The sequence below is a fragment of the Zeus faber genome (assembly GCF_960531495.2).
Source record: "Zeus faber genome assembly, chromosome: 5".
Taxonomy (NCBI): Eukaryota; Metazoa; Chordata; class Actinopteri; order Zeiformes; family Zeidae; genus Zeus; species Zeus faber.
Window position 1 is genome coordinate 9,078,619 of NC_137192.1, and position 18,565 is coordinate 9,097,183.

Below are 18,565 nucleotides of genomic sequence, written 5' to 3' on the forward strand. Positions count from 1 at the left end.
CTTTTTGCCACCACAGTGAGGGGGACGTGTAGGGTTCTCCCCAGGCCGGGCTCCCCCATCCAACAATCTATTACCCACCTCTCTCCCCCGCCCCTCTCACACTCCCACAGGGCCCGACAGGGCCCCGAAAACCCACTCCCGGTCCAACCCCCGATCTAATTTATACCCATGTTGAGGCGCCAGGGCACGTGCCTGTTTTTGTTGTTTTTAATGATGAGGACCACAGGCCGGGACCCCCGGACTCAACCTGAGTCCGGGGGTCCGCCGGTCCCCCCCAGGGTCCCACGGGTCACAGGCGTGAACCTCCTCCTGGTTTTCCAACGTCTCCTCGTTTTTCTTGTCTTGTTATTGTGTGTTATTATGTTTCCCAAGTGGAATCGGAGACACAAAGTGAAGGTCGGGGCTTATCGACCAACATCACTGTGGACCAGAGAGAGGCTGGCAGACTGTGTTTTGAGGCCCTCGGATAAGTTCCAATCCCCTAGCCAAGTTCTTTGCCGTTCCAACCTTTCTAAACTTGACGTGCGCCCATTTCTGCTTCCTGTCCAACGGGACTCCAGGGCCTGTTCCTTTCTCATTTTTTCTATTCCAACTGTGTTGAACTGCCCGCTGCTGGAAAAGTCAAAGATAACCAACCTTTGTTGTTAAAGTAAAAATAAGCTTTCTGTTCTGACATAATTACCCCTGTAGAGAGAGAAAATCTGGGGCCCCCGGTTGGAGACATGACACCGTTTCTGGTCGAGCAGAATGGGATCCGATTCTGAATGGGAAGCGTGGAGGACGTTGGGGATCGCGCTGAAAAGAAAATGGGAGCAAGCTCAACTTTTTTCAATGGATGATGTCAGAGTGAAGGGTGGAAAGTTCTGGAGTGCGAGAGGGAGAGACAGACCATGCGTAATGGCTGCCAGGCTGACATTACACACCGGCGAAACACAAACAAACGTGCTCGTTTTCCTTCTTCCTTAAAGTCGTTATGTGTAAGATTATTGAGCCAAAAGATATTTTATATATTTATTTATATTTATGATACTTTTTTTTTGCCTGCACTTTTTTTTTTTTTTTTCTAACATTTTTTATTATTTTAATCCTGTGCTGTCAGCATGCTGGGCATACAACACAGAGTATTTGTATGCCATTGCATCGAGGACAGAGTTAGTCTGCAAGTGGAGTTCAACTTCTCAACCTGCAATGCAACTCTTTATTCATTCTTAAATCATCAAGAACTGCTGCAATAACTCTGTCCTGTGGACGACCTGTAGGATGACAAGAGCACAGCATTTGGTTATAGAGAACCACCATCAACCCCGCTCGTTGGAGAACTATTTATCATGTTTGGGTCTATAAACAACTGATCACTACTCCAAGAGGGGGAGATTCACCACAGATGAGACAAATAAACATAGAACCAAACAACAAAATGTACATGGAAAAACACAAATATCGGTCGACAACGTAACAACGTATCGAAAAAGTAAAATATAAAATGAAAAAAACAGAGAGTTAATTAAGTACAGCAAAACTGGAACAGCAATTGGTCACGTGGCCTCTTCCTGTCATAGTTATGGCAGTAAATGAGGGAGAAAAGGAAAGGAATGCATCCAGGAGGGTGCTGGGGTGCGTTCAAAGCAGGTGTTGGTGGTGTGTGTGTGTGTGTGTGCCTGTGATGAGACCGCCTGTATGTGGTCCGCCCACCCCAGTGTGCAGGCGCATGGGAGCCGGCGGTGCCCCCACGCCCACCCGCGCCCCGCGCCAGAGCGAGGCCCCCCCCCCACCACAGCGGACAAGAAGCCCCACCCAGCCGCGAGCCCCGAGCGCCTATGTGTTCTCAGCTTATATGAGCGGGATTCTAAATTTCCTGGACGGACGAGAAGCACGTCGGGGCAGGAGTGTGACGGGCAAGATCGCAGCCGCCCCCCTCATCCCCACCCACATAGCTCGCACCCCACCCTAGGCCTATTGTGTATGTGCTGAGTATGAGTTTTAGCACTGGGAGAGATAGGCGAAGCGCAACCAGATCAACAGCACCGCGCAGCATTAGCCTGCACTTTAAAAAAAAAACAGCCATGAAATGTATTAATTCAATACCTGAGTTCCTACTCTACATTTTGATTACATTGTTGGTGGCGGGGTCCGCTGCCAGTCCTGGTAGGAATGCAAATGAATGAAAAGCAGCTGTGGTGAATTTGATAAAGATGAGGGGGAAAAAAATAATAAAAATAAATAAAACATTGCACTTTGGAATGGAATTCTGTAGTGTAGTGTAATCCAACACAGAATTATATGGATTTCCACTTTAAAGGGACATGTAAACAAAATGTAAATAAGAATATTCACAACATTGTGTACATTATTTATGGAGTGGTTGAGCATTAAAGAAGTCTAATAACATTACACAGTTAATTAGATTCAAGTAAATGTAATTTAATTAACTCTGACGAGGAGTCTGTCCTGTCACTATTTACCTCTCCGCCTCAATTGAATTTGGATGCATCTATATAACCAACGAATGCAAATTCAACCAAAACCTGATGGAACAACAATCAATATCATATCGACAGAAATTGTGCAAATAGCTTTATTTCTAAACCTTGCTTTTTTTCTTCAAAACAAATCACCAGAGAGTTTGCAAGAATGGAAGCCCTGGGAAAAGCTTCCTGTCTTTTGATAACACCGCTGCTTTTCCAAAACTTCTAGTAGTGCTTTTGAGACAGATGGGGAGGGGGGGTTTACATGTTTGTCTAACTCTGAGACAGATCAGTTCTCTGTGTTTGGCTTTACACCACTTCCGTGTGCAGCACAGACGGTTGCTATTTTCTTAACCTGGTTACAATGAGGCAATGAGCTATCAATGAAGGGCAGCGCCAGCAGCTGCAGTCTGGTTGGTACTCGCCCTAAACCCTGATATCATCGCACTAAAAATGGACTGAAGCCTCTGCCCCCAAAGTTCTCCAAAATCTGGCTTTGGAAAGACCAAAGAAAATGTATTTCCTGTAAGCTCCGTTTCTCATTTTCTGACCAATTATACCACAAAGTTCCCAAAAATCAAATGAATTGCTTATTTGAACTCTGAATCACTGTGAAAACCGGAATCAGGAAATCCCCCCCTGTGTTGAGTTAGGTAAATGCATTAGTCACACTTACAGTAAATTAGCCTAAAATGGAAAAAGAAAGGTTGCTCATTTGGGGATTTTTTTTTTTTGTGAATGTGTGTGGGCGTCGTCCAGCGAGCTGCAGGGCTCTGCCACCATCCCTGATCTTTCAAGGTTCAGATGAATCTTTTATCATTCCATTTAGTTATTTATTTTGATCATTTTAGTGTGTAATGGCGATCATTAAAAACAGAAATCAGTACTTTCATGGACAAATGAACCCATGAACCAGACATATACACATTTATAACCATATCTTGGTATGTTTTACGATATTGCATTGCTGCGGCCTTGGTCAGGGCTCCCCTGAAACTTCAACTAGCATTTTTTTTTTACTTTTTCTATAATAAATAATGAGGAAGATAAAATAAAACAAAATACAAATAGAAAACAAATTAGATAATAGCCTCAATATAATTTAATATTATTCTTTCCTTATATTAACTCACCCCATATACTGAGAGGTATTTATGCTTTAGAGAAATATGTTTTGATTGATTGATTGATGATAATTTGTTCTCTGATCAAAATCCCCCATCCTTGGTCTTGAACAAGCAAATATTTTCTATGTCTGTCTATGATGGCACTATTTTCTAAATATAGCGTATTAAGACATCGCTTACATGACAGGTGCGTAATCGTTTCACATCGTTTGGATGAGAGTGATGGGAGTGTGTGTGTGTGTGTGTGTGTGTGTGTGTGTGTGTTTCCTGCTTAAGCCGCCTCATCGGTATGTGTTTGAATGAAGAGCCTTGGGGACGAGTTAGAGCAACAGGTGGCTGCTCTCTGTAACCGGGCCCTCCTCATCCCATCCCTGCGCACACAGATCGCCCTGTGAACGCGTTTACAGCTCCCCCGGGCAACATCAGACCATTTGAGGGTCAGAGCAAAAAGCCTGTGGTGACAGGTCACCTTGGCAGAGGGTGGTGGGGTCCACCGAGGGGTGGAGGGGGGCAAGGGTCAAGCCTGTGGCCTGACGCCCAGCCACAGCTTCGGCCTCAAGACGATACTGGAATGACTTTTTATAAAATAACGACACCAAACAATATAAAACAAATTTCTGACATAAAACTCTTCGCTTTAGTTTTAAATGATCTTTATTTATGAAGCATCGTTTCGCCGCCTGTCACTCCTGGCGAGGTGTACAGCAAACATAGACATACTTTATGAGCTGGAAATATAGGAGTGATGAGCTCGAATCCCCCATTTGGGTAGAAGAGTAGAGCCCAGTGCAGTGGAGGTGGGGAGAGCGCAATGTCACAGCAAAGCAGGCAGCAAAGCAGGCAGCAAAGCAGATAGGGCAGGAGGGACTGGCTGCTTAAATAAGCCGGCCCATAAGGATGTGTGGCGCGGTTGAGTTATCAGACAGGACTAGCTCTGCAAGTTCCTATTTAGCTTCGGTCATTTTTATATTTATATACAATTGAGACCATTTGTACATTTGTTTTCAGTGATAAAAAAAATACTGTAATGCAAAGGAAAATATGTGATCATAGCTCATTGTTTCTTTAAGTTAAATGCAAGCAGCGTCATGCAGCGGCACAAGTGCTTCAGGCATGAGAGGATCCTTTTCGTTGGCTCACTTTCTGTTATGGCAAATATTCCTCTGTACTGCCTGGTTAACCTGTTCCAGCGGCAAATACATTATGAGCAATTGTTACATAAGGACTACTGAGTGTAATAGATTACAGTGACTGAAAAGCAGCTGAAAGCATTATTAAGGACGGCTAAAGGCTAAAATTAGAGCTCTGTCAGTTGGAAAAAAATATGCTGTTGAATGTTAAAGTGGTTAATGACAAGGCCATAGAAATCCATTTTTTAAACCAATCTTTTCAAACCTAATGCAAAGGTAAGTAAATTATAAGATAAAAACTGTAGAATTTGATAGATAGATAGACAGACAGACAGACAGACAGACAGACAGACAGACAGAAAGACAGACAGATAGATAGATAGATAGATAGATAGATAGATAGATAGATAGATAGATAGATAGATAGATAGATAGATAGATAGATAGATAGATAGATAGATAGATAGATAGATAGATAGATAGATAGATAGATAGATAGATAAAATAATAAAAAAATAAAATAAAAACAAAATAAATAACAATAGAAAAATATGCAGTAAAGCTAAAAAAATACCAATAAAAATAAAGTTTTAAAGAATCATGAAGAAGAAAAACAGTCCTAAAATAAACAGTGAACAAGCGCAATAAGCACAATATAAACTGTTGCGTATCATAAGCAGAAAACACCTGTGGGACCTTTGGAGCCAGGTATCAGCATCAAAAAGAGTTCAGTAGCGCGAGGGGAAGACACGGATCTCCTCCTGTGGTTTCGGCACAGCGGCCAAATTAACCCATCAGCCCTGACATGAAAGAGCCCCCTCCCCGCTCGGGTCTGCCTACATTTTTAAAAGCAACATGAAAGCTTTAATCTGGATTTATGGGTATACTACAGAGGAGCTCCGTGACGGCTAGAATTTCACAGGCCGAATATTGTTTATCTTTGTGTTTTTACCTTCCACTGTTGTGACTGTGTCACAACAGTGGAACAGTTACAGAAACTTTGTCGGCAAATCATTTTCTGTGGTTTCCGGTACAGCAGCAACCATTGTTATTTTCTTTCTTTCTTCCCACCGTTAATCTTCAATAGTTTTTCGATTTGGTCTTTATGTCCCAGAGCTAATATGGAGCACCGGTTTTCGGGACCCGCACCGGGCCCCCCCGGGGCCCTCGGGTGACACAGCGGGTTTATTGAGGAATGGCGACCCAGTGCATCACAATTACGCTGCGATATTGACCCCGGCGAAGACAGAGAACATACATCAGCGCGGGTGTATTATGCTTTCATAAGTTTAACAAACGAGTATTGTTAAAAATCACCTCGCACAATACCAGGCCCTCGTAGGATCTCCACAGTCACAATCACGATGGGGCCAGCTCAGACAATCCAGCTATTGAGGACGGTAATATAATACGCGGGCTCGGGGCCACGCCGTCCCAATCTGTTACAACTCTTCACCTGGACAATGATGTCACTGATCTAATAGGCAGCACATTGAAACAGAGCAAAGGGGGAGACGGAAAGCGAAGAAAGAGGGAGAAAAAAGAAAAGGCACCTGCGGACTAATAAGTGCTTTCTCTCTCTCTCACTCTCTCTCTCTCTCTCTCTCTCTCTCTCTGGGTTCTGCCTCTCCGGTTCTCTGACGACGGCAGGGAAGTTGATCAATGACCATCCCCCTTCCCAAAGGAATCTCACTCTCCCTACCTCCCTTGGCTATCCTTGTTCGGATATAAATCTCTCCTCCTGTAGCGATTACATACTGTTAAAGGCAGCGGAGGATCAGGCGGGATGGGAAGAGCAGCGGAGTGGAGAGAGAGGCCTGGAAGCGGAGTGGATGTCCAACGGTTCTGGGATCGCTCACTCACACCGACACGTCCCCCTCCCGTTCTGTTACTGTCAGCCATATTTGATCGCTGCCCTGTCAACGTCCCATGTAGCGTCGTATATTCGTACAAATGGGAAACAAGCGCACACATTATCATAGCGTGATATGATTTAGCGGCCTCGGTAATACAACACAAACTTGAAGGGGAAATGGCTATTGGCGACCACGGCGGCGTCGAAGACGACCACGGTGGAGCCAGATCTGCCATTTTTCCAACATGTGAAGCGATCATTCCTCGCAGCGGTATCGTCTGTCAAAGTGTCGGAACCGATTGCCCTCATGGATTCAAAATTAGAGGAGTGTTGTTTGAGTAGCTTTGCCAAGACACTGATGCAATAAGCCAGTAAGCCACTTTACCAGTAAGCCAAGTAAAATCGACTTGATGCATGTATGGTATTAGGGTCCTACTGTCACTTTCCGATCATCAAATCAGCTAAGATATTGAATATTTACATACCGACTATATGATAGATAGATAGATAGATAGATAGATAGATAGATAGATAGATAGATAGATAGATAGATAGATAGATAGATAGATAGATAGATAGATAGATAGATAGGAAAAATAAATGGAAAAAAAATGGAAATATGCAAGAAACCTGAGAATAAACTTACTACTTATTACTAAGATAGAAAAAAAAATCAATAATGTATAAATATAATATAAAATATATGTGAAAATAACAATCAATAAACAAGAAACAAGAGAAAAAATTGCTACATACAATAAACCTAAGAAATTAACAATAAACTAAAAACATTTGTACAGTATCTACAATGGACATACTGACAATGAGAGGAATTTCGCTCTGTAGTTGAACTACATAGTAAACCTGCTAGGGCACCACCATATGGTCATTATAGATCCCTTATCTCTTGGACATAAACAGCCATCAGCAGTTTGTCTGTAGAGAAGTAGCTTTGTTTGACCTGCGGGGTGCCGAGTTCTTCTGACTGACGGGGGGAGTCAGGGGTGAGATCTGAAGGCGATAATCTCATTACACGATCTTCCCTCCTCTGACACGCCCTCTGCTCTCTTGATGTCCCGAGCGCTGTCTTGAAGCCAACTCTTCACCTATATGACACCCATTAGGCACACACACGCGCACACACTTACCCACTACTCACGACCATTATCCTATCGGTTTCTGATCCCCGTTTCCTTTGGAAAGGACACAAATCAAACATCTACATGCCGCAAAAGATCAAACCCAGTAAAAAAAACAAAAACACTTGTGTTTTGCGGTTACCAAACACACTCCCAACACTTGGTGAAACGCTAGTGCGTCTGACACTCACAAAAGCTTGACTGTCTGACTCCATCAGAATATGCGAGAGGCCCCAGATTGGACTTGGCTTTGCCCCAAAGCTCTCAGACTCTCATCAAAGTGAGAATAGAGAAGGAACTCGGCTGTGGTTTCATGGCAAGCTGAAACATGGGATTTCGAAGGGTGCGGGTAGCAATCATTTGAAAAAACTGCAATCTTTTTTTTTTCTTTTTCATCTAGTTGCCCCGGTCTTCATAAGTGAAACAGAGACATATCACAAGTGCGATAAAAAGAACGGTTTCAATGAGTCATACCTTAACTAGTAAGCTAAAGACCAAATTATACTAGTTAACATATTATACAGAGAAGACTGGACTATAATGGACTATGTAATGCTCTAAGCTTATCGGAATGTCCACACCTCAACTGAAGTGAACGCAGCTTGCCAACAGTGCCCCCCTCACACCAGGCTATCAGACTTCCAGGAGTGGAGGAGGTGGCGGAGACGACTCTGTTAATGTATCTGCCGCTGTGTGGGAGGGACAGACTGCCAGTAAGCCGGGCAGGAAGGCAGGCGGGTGGATGGGTGACCGCGCCAAGGTCCCAGTGTGGCAGCCTGATAGACAGGAAGGGAGGAGGAAGGACGAAGTGTCTTGGCAACCTCACTCTGAGGATGACAGCTCCATACGTCAGTCCGCCTGATAAAGCAGTCAGGAGTGACGCTCTCCGGGCCCCAGCCAGCGCAGCGTCCGTCCCTCTCTGATAAACTCAAGACAGGTCATCCATCAGCCTCAGGACACAGAGAGCTGGACCCACTCTCCCGCCTCAGTAGGCGGGGTTCAATGGCTGACCGACCGACCGTCTGTCTAAGGAATGCTCGAAACCCCGCGGTCACCCGGTTGGGGTGAACAAAAAACAAAGATTGCAATGAACCCACTCCTGGGAAAGCTGCATAGAGATTAGTGGGAGTGTGTGTGACAAGAACCCTGTTAAGCGCTCGATATGCCGTGTCCCGGGTGGGGTGGTGGGGAGGGTGAAGGGTGGAGACGGCGTTTGACAATGGTAGAGATACGACAGGTCCCTAAAGAGGAGACCACCAAGGGCGTGGACAGCGGCCCAAACGCTAGAAGATCAACATGGCGTAATGAGAATGCGATAAAGCCAAGGAGAGCCGGTCACGCGACACATTCCGCACCTCAGGCAGGCGCAAAAAGACAGACAAAGCCAATGTCACAAAGAACGTAACAGAAAGGACCGTTTCAAATACCTCCCCCCGCCCCCCTTTTTCTTAAAGAGTTGTTTGGACAGCCTGAAAAGGCATTGAGTGAAGACCGGGTGAAGATGTCACCTTGCCGTAACACAGCATCGAGCCGGTCGTGTTAGGGGAACGTCTCTTGTTGAATGAGAAACTTTGTAGATAAAACGCTGACTAGAAAGTGTACGAAACTCAGTGAACACCTGGGCTCCCATGGGGTATTTTAGTTTTTCAGGTAAATGGTAACGATCTGTGAAGGGATTTCTTTGTGCCATTTTTGTGTTCCAAGACCCCAGAAGCACCAATCTCACTTGGGTTGGTACCGTCGGAGCGTGGACGCCCCATCGGCGGAACGCTGTGGGCACCTTCTGAGAGGTACCAACTGAGAGGTATCCCCGTGGCTCAACCAGATAACCCATTTCCGCATATGACAAAGGATGCAGCTACCCGGGTTTCAATTGAGCCTGTGATCTTCACTCACTGATGCTTTTTTTTCTCGCCACAATTTTGCCACCCCACTCGAGATGGCGCCCTAGGCCGCCACCTATGTCGCCTCTAGAAAGTGCCCCGACTGTTTGTTCCCTCTATACAGGAACCTTGCTGTGTGTCTTGCCAGAGAAAAAAAATACAACCAATTTCCCAAGAACAAACAATAATTCTCCTCTCTTGGTTTGCCCAGTAACAGCCTGTTGAGTTGTACATGATACAAAATCTCTCAAATGAGAAACATTTGAAAGAAGCGGGACAGGGTGAATAAGGCTTTCTTGTCGTCTGTTGAAAGGCGTTAAAGCAACCTTCTAACAGGTACTTTTGGATGATATGATTGAGGGTCTCCTCAGCAACCCTCACTTTATTGTTTCATATTAATGTTCGACGAGATGAAATGCATTGTACAGTTGGCTATTGTCGTTCCTATCGGAAATTGCTTACGTGGCATCCGACTGCGTTTCTCGCCCTCTTTGAACGGGGTCAAGCTCTCCCCAGATTTTCGTGGCGGGCACGTACTAAATGGGGCGTCATCTCATCCTGCTCAGATAAAGGCGGGCGTGAGAGCCTCTTTGAGACGGTAACTGAGATGAATTGCTAAATAAATACGCAATGTTTCAAACCGGCGAGGGAGAAACAAAGGCTCATTGTTTTCCCAGAGTCCACCATGACCGATCAGTGTCTCCCCGATCGGCAGCGGAAGCGCGAGACGTCCGAGTCGGTTGGAGTGCACCGACTTGTGCGTCTCATTAGCGCTGCGTATTGAAAAGCGATACGGTCAGCGTGATCTTAAAAAGAACATATAAACTGATTAGTGCCATCCCTTGCCCACTGTGTTCTCGAAGAGCACGTCCGCGTACGCCTACAAGCACTTTGCGTCTCCAGGTGAGTTTTGCGGTTGCCCGGTCCTCAAGTCGGAAGGCTAAATACCTCCATAGTGGGAATAACATTCCTTCCATAAACCAGCATTCCAGTCCCTCTACATCAAGCTAGTTGGAAGAACAACCTTGGGTTAAGAGACGTGTACTGTATTTACGCTGCACTAATGTTTATCGCTAAACACCATTCAAGCCTCTCATCGTTTGAACTGCTTGGCAGGGGAGGGAGGGAGTGCGGGGAACATGCTAACGGCATCAGACAATGTTTTCCTTTCTTCACTGGTGATTGCCGTGCTTCACCTCCCTTCCTGTGTATCCAAACACTTTTCTTTGTCGGATCTTGTTCAAACACTTCCCTAATTACACAAAAGCTCATAGAGGCCATGGAGAAAGCGATCCCACACACGTAACACGGCGGCGGAATTAATGGGTGGAAATGTTTGCTTTGGAAAAGCCTCAACGGCAACCCGGAAACCCAAGCTGTCCATTCAGCGAAACTTAGAATAGACACTTCATTAAGCTAGGTCGCACACCATACTGGATGGGTGGAATAGTATGTACAAGTACTTTAAAATGAGAAAAAAGAATGTCATACTGAACCTGTATCTAATTACCAGCCTTTTCTTTCTGTCAGACATAAGTAAATGAAGGTAAGATGATTTGGGTGTTTCCAAAGACGTATTTTCCCTATTGCTGTGAGTGAAGGATAGCGAGGAGAGAGCACATGACTACAGCTGTTTCCCATCAGTCAGCTTGCAGTCCCTGCAGTACAGAAAGTGAAGCAATCTCACCAGGAACACATGTTGAGAGGGGGCTAGAGATAGAGAGGGGACCCCCGGCTATAAATAATAATGATAATAATAACCTTTATTTTTATCGCACCTTTCATACACGACATGCAAAAGTGCTTTGCATTAAAGGAAGGCCGTTAGGTACTAACAATAAAGGCGAAGCGAACAAGGAAAGCAAAGAAGCAAGCCGAATGCATTCCGTAAAAATAGGTAAATATTATACTCATTTCAGATTTGGGTCATCAATTTGGACTTCGAGTGATGAATCATTCCTCGGTGAACGGTTCATCAATATTATCAACTCACACAGGGATGCTTTTACCCTAACTTACACAGGGAAAGGCAGGATTCACACGGAACACTGAAAAACAACTTGTAAGTTAAGTATCATTATTATTTAAAGCCGTCCTTCAATTCTCCCGTTGGGAACGGGGTCCCGGCACTTTATCGAGAAAGATAACGTCAGCCAAGCGGATTTCACCGCCCTCCCCTCGCAATGTAACACTGTCCCTTTGGTGAATCACCTGCTCGGAGCTGTAAAACTCTGCCGCCGCTCTCGGCGCAAGGTGAAGCCGGGTGAGGTTGAAAAAGCCACGGGCCGCCCTTGCGCATCTGGTCCCCGTCCAGGGCCGGGCAGCATCCGGCGCCCTGGCAGGGGATCAGACCCGGGGTGCGACACGGCGAGGAGACAGGGAGCAGCGTCCGAGATGCCTCATGTTTTGCAGAGGCCACGTTCAGCGACTTCAAAGGCTGTTCATCTGGTGCGAGGCCAAGCGGCGGGGCCAGGTTAGCTCCTCTGCACCCAGGGAACATCTGTCGTCCGCATTAAGGTGACTTTAAGGTCTCATCGAGGCCTCCTTCGCAGCAGAGTTTTAACCCTTTCTTGGAGTCGGTTCATTCCATGTATACCCCCATTTTAAAGTGTCAGAAAGCCTAAGACATTTTTGGCTGCCAACACGCCAACACAATTACAACCGACGCAGAAGAAATGGCTTTTTCAAAGATCGGCCAGTGAAATCCCTCCGTCGGTATTCCAAGCATGTGGGCTTCCGCATTGTTTCTTGCCACATCTTGTTGCACCCCCATTGTTTTTTTTTTTTACCCCTGACATTCCAGGGCCTGCAGTGCGCCAATTCTCCTGTCAGGCGCTCCCTATTCACTACCCAACCCACAGGGGGATTTTTTTTTGGGGGGGGGGGGGTTTCTTCAGCCATTGTCAACCTGTAGCCACGGTCACTGGAGGACAAAGGATTCCCGCGCGGACCCTCTGAAGTCTTCGACGGGCTCGCACCTGATGCCGCGCCGCCAAACAATGGCCGCGCGGCATTCCACCAGCCCTCCGACCGAGGAATGCCGCGAGTTCACAGCAAGGACATTCTTTGTGGGAGACCTAAGCCGATCAACAAAAAGAAGGGAAACATTTATCCGGATAAGAGACGTTGTTTTTTTACCCCTCTTCTTTTCTTTTCAATTGTCTCATTCAACTTAAGAGACCTCCCCTGAGACCAATACCAGTTGACGAATAATCCAATCCAGTCCGAGGTGAATGAGAGACCACTGTGTGTTGGTGAGACATGAATGGTACGTCCTTGTGATTCTAGTCCACCTTCAATGAAATGATTGGCTATGTATATACACTGTCGTTACTCATTTTCCATACGTATTTTGCATCCCCATTATATTTCATGAATGCTTTGCCTGGCTGCAGATGGTCACTTGTATCAGTTAATAACACTTCTGTGAGTGTGTCATAGCTTAAAAGTTCTTTAGCACCTCAAGCGGTATAATGAGGATGACGTAAGAGGTATTATACGAGTCATTAATCCCCAAACACTGTATTTATTGCGCGGGTTACCTTTTTTGATTCCATTCATGGGGCCAGAAGTACAATAAGCTTAAAAAAAAGAAAGAAAGAAAAAAAAAGCCCTACCGCTTGTTATCCAAAGCAGCTGTTTCGCATATACGCACGGATAAATCATTGCATTTGGATGTAATCTTTATTTTTTATTTTCAGGGCGGGTCATTTTCCGATTTTATTGTAGAAGTGCAAGGGTAGTGAAGGGAGAGTAGCGCAGATGAGCGACCGGATCGCAGCAAACAAAGTTAAAGATTCATAAGTTTGGGCGTTTGTGTTCGAAAACCCCCGCTGCATTATTATTCTGCCCACACGCCCATGTGTACTCCCCCTTGTTCAAAGAATTACACTGCCTACATCAGCTTTTCATTAAATATACATAAATCCAACATGGTTCAATAAAGTGGACTACAGTGAATCTGCCTTAAAATTGCAGGCTGATAAATACTCAATCTATATGTAAATACGAGGTACATGGGAGGGGGGTGGTGGTCTGAAAAGGAGGAGAAAAAATGCATTAGGCTTCCTATTTGATCAGAGCCCCGGGAGCCGGAGTTCTGATTTTTAATGGAATCTGAGGAAGGGGAAGGAGAGTGGGGCTGGGGCTGCGGGAGCTTCGGACACCGGATAACGGAACCCAACCTGAGAGATTACCGGCACTAAGTGGAAATGGAATTATTGCCGGGTTTGGCCCGTCTCAGCAGCTTTTTTTCTGAAAAGGAAAATGAACAAATAAAAAAAAAAAAAAAAAACAACTGAGCCATGTTGGTTCAAAAAAATAAAATAAAACGGAACCCTGTTGGTTAAAAAAAAAAGTAAAAAAGAAAACCCTTTAACTCAACTAAAAGAGTTGTTTGAAGGAAGTGACCACAGGGAGAAATCCACTTCTTCGCGGCTGTTGCAAGCAGAGATGTGCCTATTTCCCTGCCCGGGCTACAATGCCTATGATGGAGGAAAGCCTCAAGGCTGCAAATAACAATTACAATTACAATCAAACGGGAAAAATCCATGCTGAAGAATTAAACAAAAAAGTCATTACAATCACTTAAAAAACAGTTATGGTGATGTTGGACATATTTCAACTAACTCAAGGTGTTGAGTTAAAACCGGTGTCAATAGATGCTCAGCACCTCATCGGCTTCTGTAAAATATGAATTAATTGAGATAAAAAAAAACGACTCTTTTTGGAAATAAGCAACAGAACCCTGCAAAGAAAAATTTGAATTCTCAAAACTTCCTTTTCAACCTTATTCAAATGAAACAAAGGCACAGTGTGAAGTCATTTGGGCCCGGGGGAATGTAAGGAGGCCTTTTCGGTCGCAACTGTAAGCCGAGGTCAGTGTACGTGTTTTAACCAGGTGTCTTTTTATTGGTGCAGTCCCGTAAAAAAGAAAGGCGGGAATTGCGAAACACAGCGCCACATTGGTCATGTGCCGTCCCACATGTTGCGATTAGCGCCCGTGCAGGGGGAGGCGAACGAGGGGCGGGGCCGATGCCCAACCGTCTCTCCAAATGTCTGTCCCCAACTATCAAAACAATTCATTTTTCAACTTTGGAACGAACCTCGGGTATTTGATTTCATCTTAAAACAGAGGATTATGGAGCACAAATGACCCCCGTAGACCCCGCTCCCATTTTTTATCAAATGCACGCAGGACAATCACTGCACTCAAATAATATAATCAAATAATAATTTATAATTTATACCCATGAACAAGAACCACTTTTTAAAATTATGTTTATTTTTATATATTTGACTTTCTACTTTGTGCCTTTTAGCCTTTTTTTGTTTATCTGGCTTTTTTCTTTCATTTTACTTTGACTTTACTTTTTAATGTATTTCATTTTATATAATATAATTTTATTTATTTTTTCTCAGACCATCAAGCTTTTTTTGTATGCTAATCGTCTGTAGATATGCACCAATGATCACCATGACAGACTCTTATTGTGAAATTCTTTTGATTTGACGGAATGCAGCAGGAACATCCATGGTCGTTAGGGAAAGTGTTTTTCAACAGCAATGACCATATGAATCTACGATGGATCAATACCACCAGGGCTTTGAGGGAGGACACAAGATCAACGGCGTCAACCCCGGCGGAGGTTCGATGTGGAATTTCGGTGTCTTTCTCACACGGTGATCTGGGTGTCGTTTTATCCACCAAGTCTGACCTAACACACACACTTCATCACCTGGAGCACAATGGACCCATGTGCGGCAGCGCAACGAGCAATGATGCCAAAGGAAACCACAAATTAAGACCTCGGCCCCATTTTTAAAGGCAGAATTTCAAAAGTCAGCTCTGCGCATGACAACCACACACCAAATACCTGGTAAATGTTTCTCAAGCATTATTTTTTTTAACTTCTACCGTCCACTTGTAATAATAGGTAGAATTAAGAGGTGGACTCTGCAAATACGGACACCGGAGAAACGCCCAAAAAGCGCTGCGGTCGACAGGTGTCAGGGCGCATATTCCGTAATGAATGTTAATTTGCGGTGGTGATAGAGTGTCACTATATTAATGGCGTGTCGCGCCTCGGGGTCGTCTTGCTGACCCTCGCAACGCATAAATGCTTGCGGCGGGGCCGTGACCAACGCTTAGTCCCCCTGTGCAGTGTTCGTCATGGAGTTCATCACACGACGCCGGGCCAGTTCACACCTCCCGATCCACCGCAGCGGCCGTCAAATAAAAGCCGACAGCTGTTCATTAAAGATCGTGTTTGAGAAAATGAGATTAATCGAGGTGTTTGGGGGCCTCCTCGGAGCAGGGAACAGAACAGGGACGTTTATTTACCGTGTGGCGTTAACGCAACAGCCCCTGAGCGGCTGGGTCTCACGCTTTGGCCGTGAGACTCACGCATATCAACCAGGTCACAGGTTCAGGCGCCACACCTCGTATTTCTCTTCACTGAGAATCAGTAAGAGAGGGACTGAGAGAGCAGCGTCCCCGCGATGCACAGGGCTTTTTATGTTTCGTTCAACAAGGTTACAGGGCGTGGGGACGCGCAGCGGAGTCGCCTAAAGGAACCGCCAGCCCTACACACACACACACACACACACACACACGCACGCCTGATTGTACACAATTTACAGCGAGCGAATGGTGGTGTTCATGATGCTTCTATCATGAGCCACAAGCACGCCCACTTCTCCGGTGGGATCTTTGTGCACTGTGTTAGTGTAGCTGCTTCGTGCTCTTTTCTGTTTGCCTGTAAATATAATATCTACCACCGATCAGCCACAACATTAAAACCACCTGCCTAGTATTGTGTAACTCCCCCTCGTGCCGCCAAAACAGCTCTGACCCGTGGAGGCATGGACTCCACAAGACTGAAGGTGTCCTGTGGTATCTCGCACCAAGACGTTAGCAGCAGATCCTTTAAATCCTGTAAGTTGTGAGGTGGAGCCCCATGGATCGGGCTTGTTGTTCCAGCACACCTCCGCCAGCTTACCTTCTTCCCACAGTGCATCCTGGTGCCATCTCTTCCCCAGGTCAACAACATACACGCACCCGGCCATCCACATGATGTAAAAGAAAGTCTGATTCATCAGACCAGGCCACCTTATTCCATTGCTCCATGGTCCAATTCTGACGCTCACGTGCCCATTGTAGGCATTTTCAGTAGTGGACAGGGGTCAGCATGGGCACCCTGACCGGTCTGTGGCTATGCAGCCCCATACGCAGCAAGCTGTGATGCACTGTGTGTTCTGACACCTTTCTATCATAACCAGGATGTCACAGGTTGTCCTTCCTTGAACCACTTTTGGTAGGTACTTACCACTGCATACTGGGAACAACCCACAAGACCTGTTTTTAGGAGATGCTCTGACTCAGTCGTCTAGCCATAATTTGGCCCTTGTCAAAGTCATTCAGGTCCTCACGCTTGCCCATTTTTCCTGCTTCCAACACATCAACTTCAAGAACTGACTGTTCACTTGCTGCCTAATATATACACCCCTTGACAGGTGGCATTGGAACGAGATGATCTTCACGTCACCTGTCAGTGGTTTTAATGTTGTGGCTAATCGGTGTATATATATATGTAAGCGCTGAAAACAAGTATAATATTATTATTAGGGGGCCCACAAAAGGCAGGAGCCCTATTGTTTTGTTAATGAAAAAACTGCCGCCAGTTGTTTGTGGATCTCATGGATCCGACGCACTCACAGACAAGATGAATAAAATGTGTATTCGGGGCAGTCCAGGCATGCCGTCGTCCAAGTTTGATCCTATCTATCTATCTATCTATCTATCTATCTATCTATCTATCTATCTATCCGTATACCCATCTATCTATCTATCTATCTATCTGTCTATCTGTATACTCATCTGTATATCTATCTAAGTATCTATCTATCTATCAATCCATATACCCATCTATCTATCTATCTATCTATCTATCCATATACCCATCTATATATCTATCTATCTATCTATCTATCTATCTATCTATCTATCTATCTATCTGTCTATCTATCTATCTATCTATCTATCTATCTATCTTTCTGTCTATCTATCTATCTTTCTGTCTATCTATCTATCTATCTATCTATCTATCTATCTATCTATCTATCTATCCATATACCCATCTATCTATCTATCTATCTATCTATCTATCTTTCTTTCTATCTAAAGTATCAATCTATCTGATTCTGACCAGGGAACAAGGACTAATGGTCTGGATTTGTTATGGTATTTGTTTGCATTGAATCTCTTTTTTTTTTTCATAGATTATAATTTCATTGGTTATTTATGTTCATTGTGGAATTTTTTTTTTCTCCAACGTTTCGGTTGAAATAGAATAAAACCAAAAACAATAAAATGAAAATGTTATTTTAATGTTATATTTATCATGACACCTCCTCAGTCTGCTGTTAGGTGTAAAGATCCTATTATGAGATGTGTAAGAAAAAGTGGATTTTACAGAGATAATCAAAGGCTTGAATGCATAATCTGGTATTATAAAGTGGTATTTTAACTTCTCAAACATGATTTTGGGAGCTCAGAGACCTATATTAACTTGTGCAAAAGAAGCATAATTGATCCCCTTCGTAATTCAGGTATTTGCGATGGCAATTCTTCAAAAAGAGGATGACTATTTGTGTAAATCTACACTCACTCAGCCTATTCTAACTTTAACTCATATCCTTTCTGGTAACATCTTCTGTTGAGAACACAGAAAAAATCCAATATTCAAATATCGAACTTACCGATCCTGTATATATATATATATATTTTTTTTTTTATATATACATATAAAGCATATATGCCATTTATACCTTTACGTAATTTACATGTTTATATACATTTTTTTTTTCTTTAATCAATTAACACATTTTAATTTAAAAAAACAAAACAAAAATTCACCAGAGGTTCAGCTATTTCAAAATAAAGGTGGTAGAGGCTGTTTGTCTTA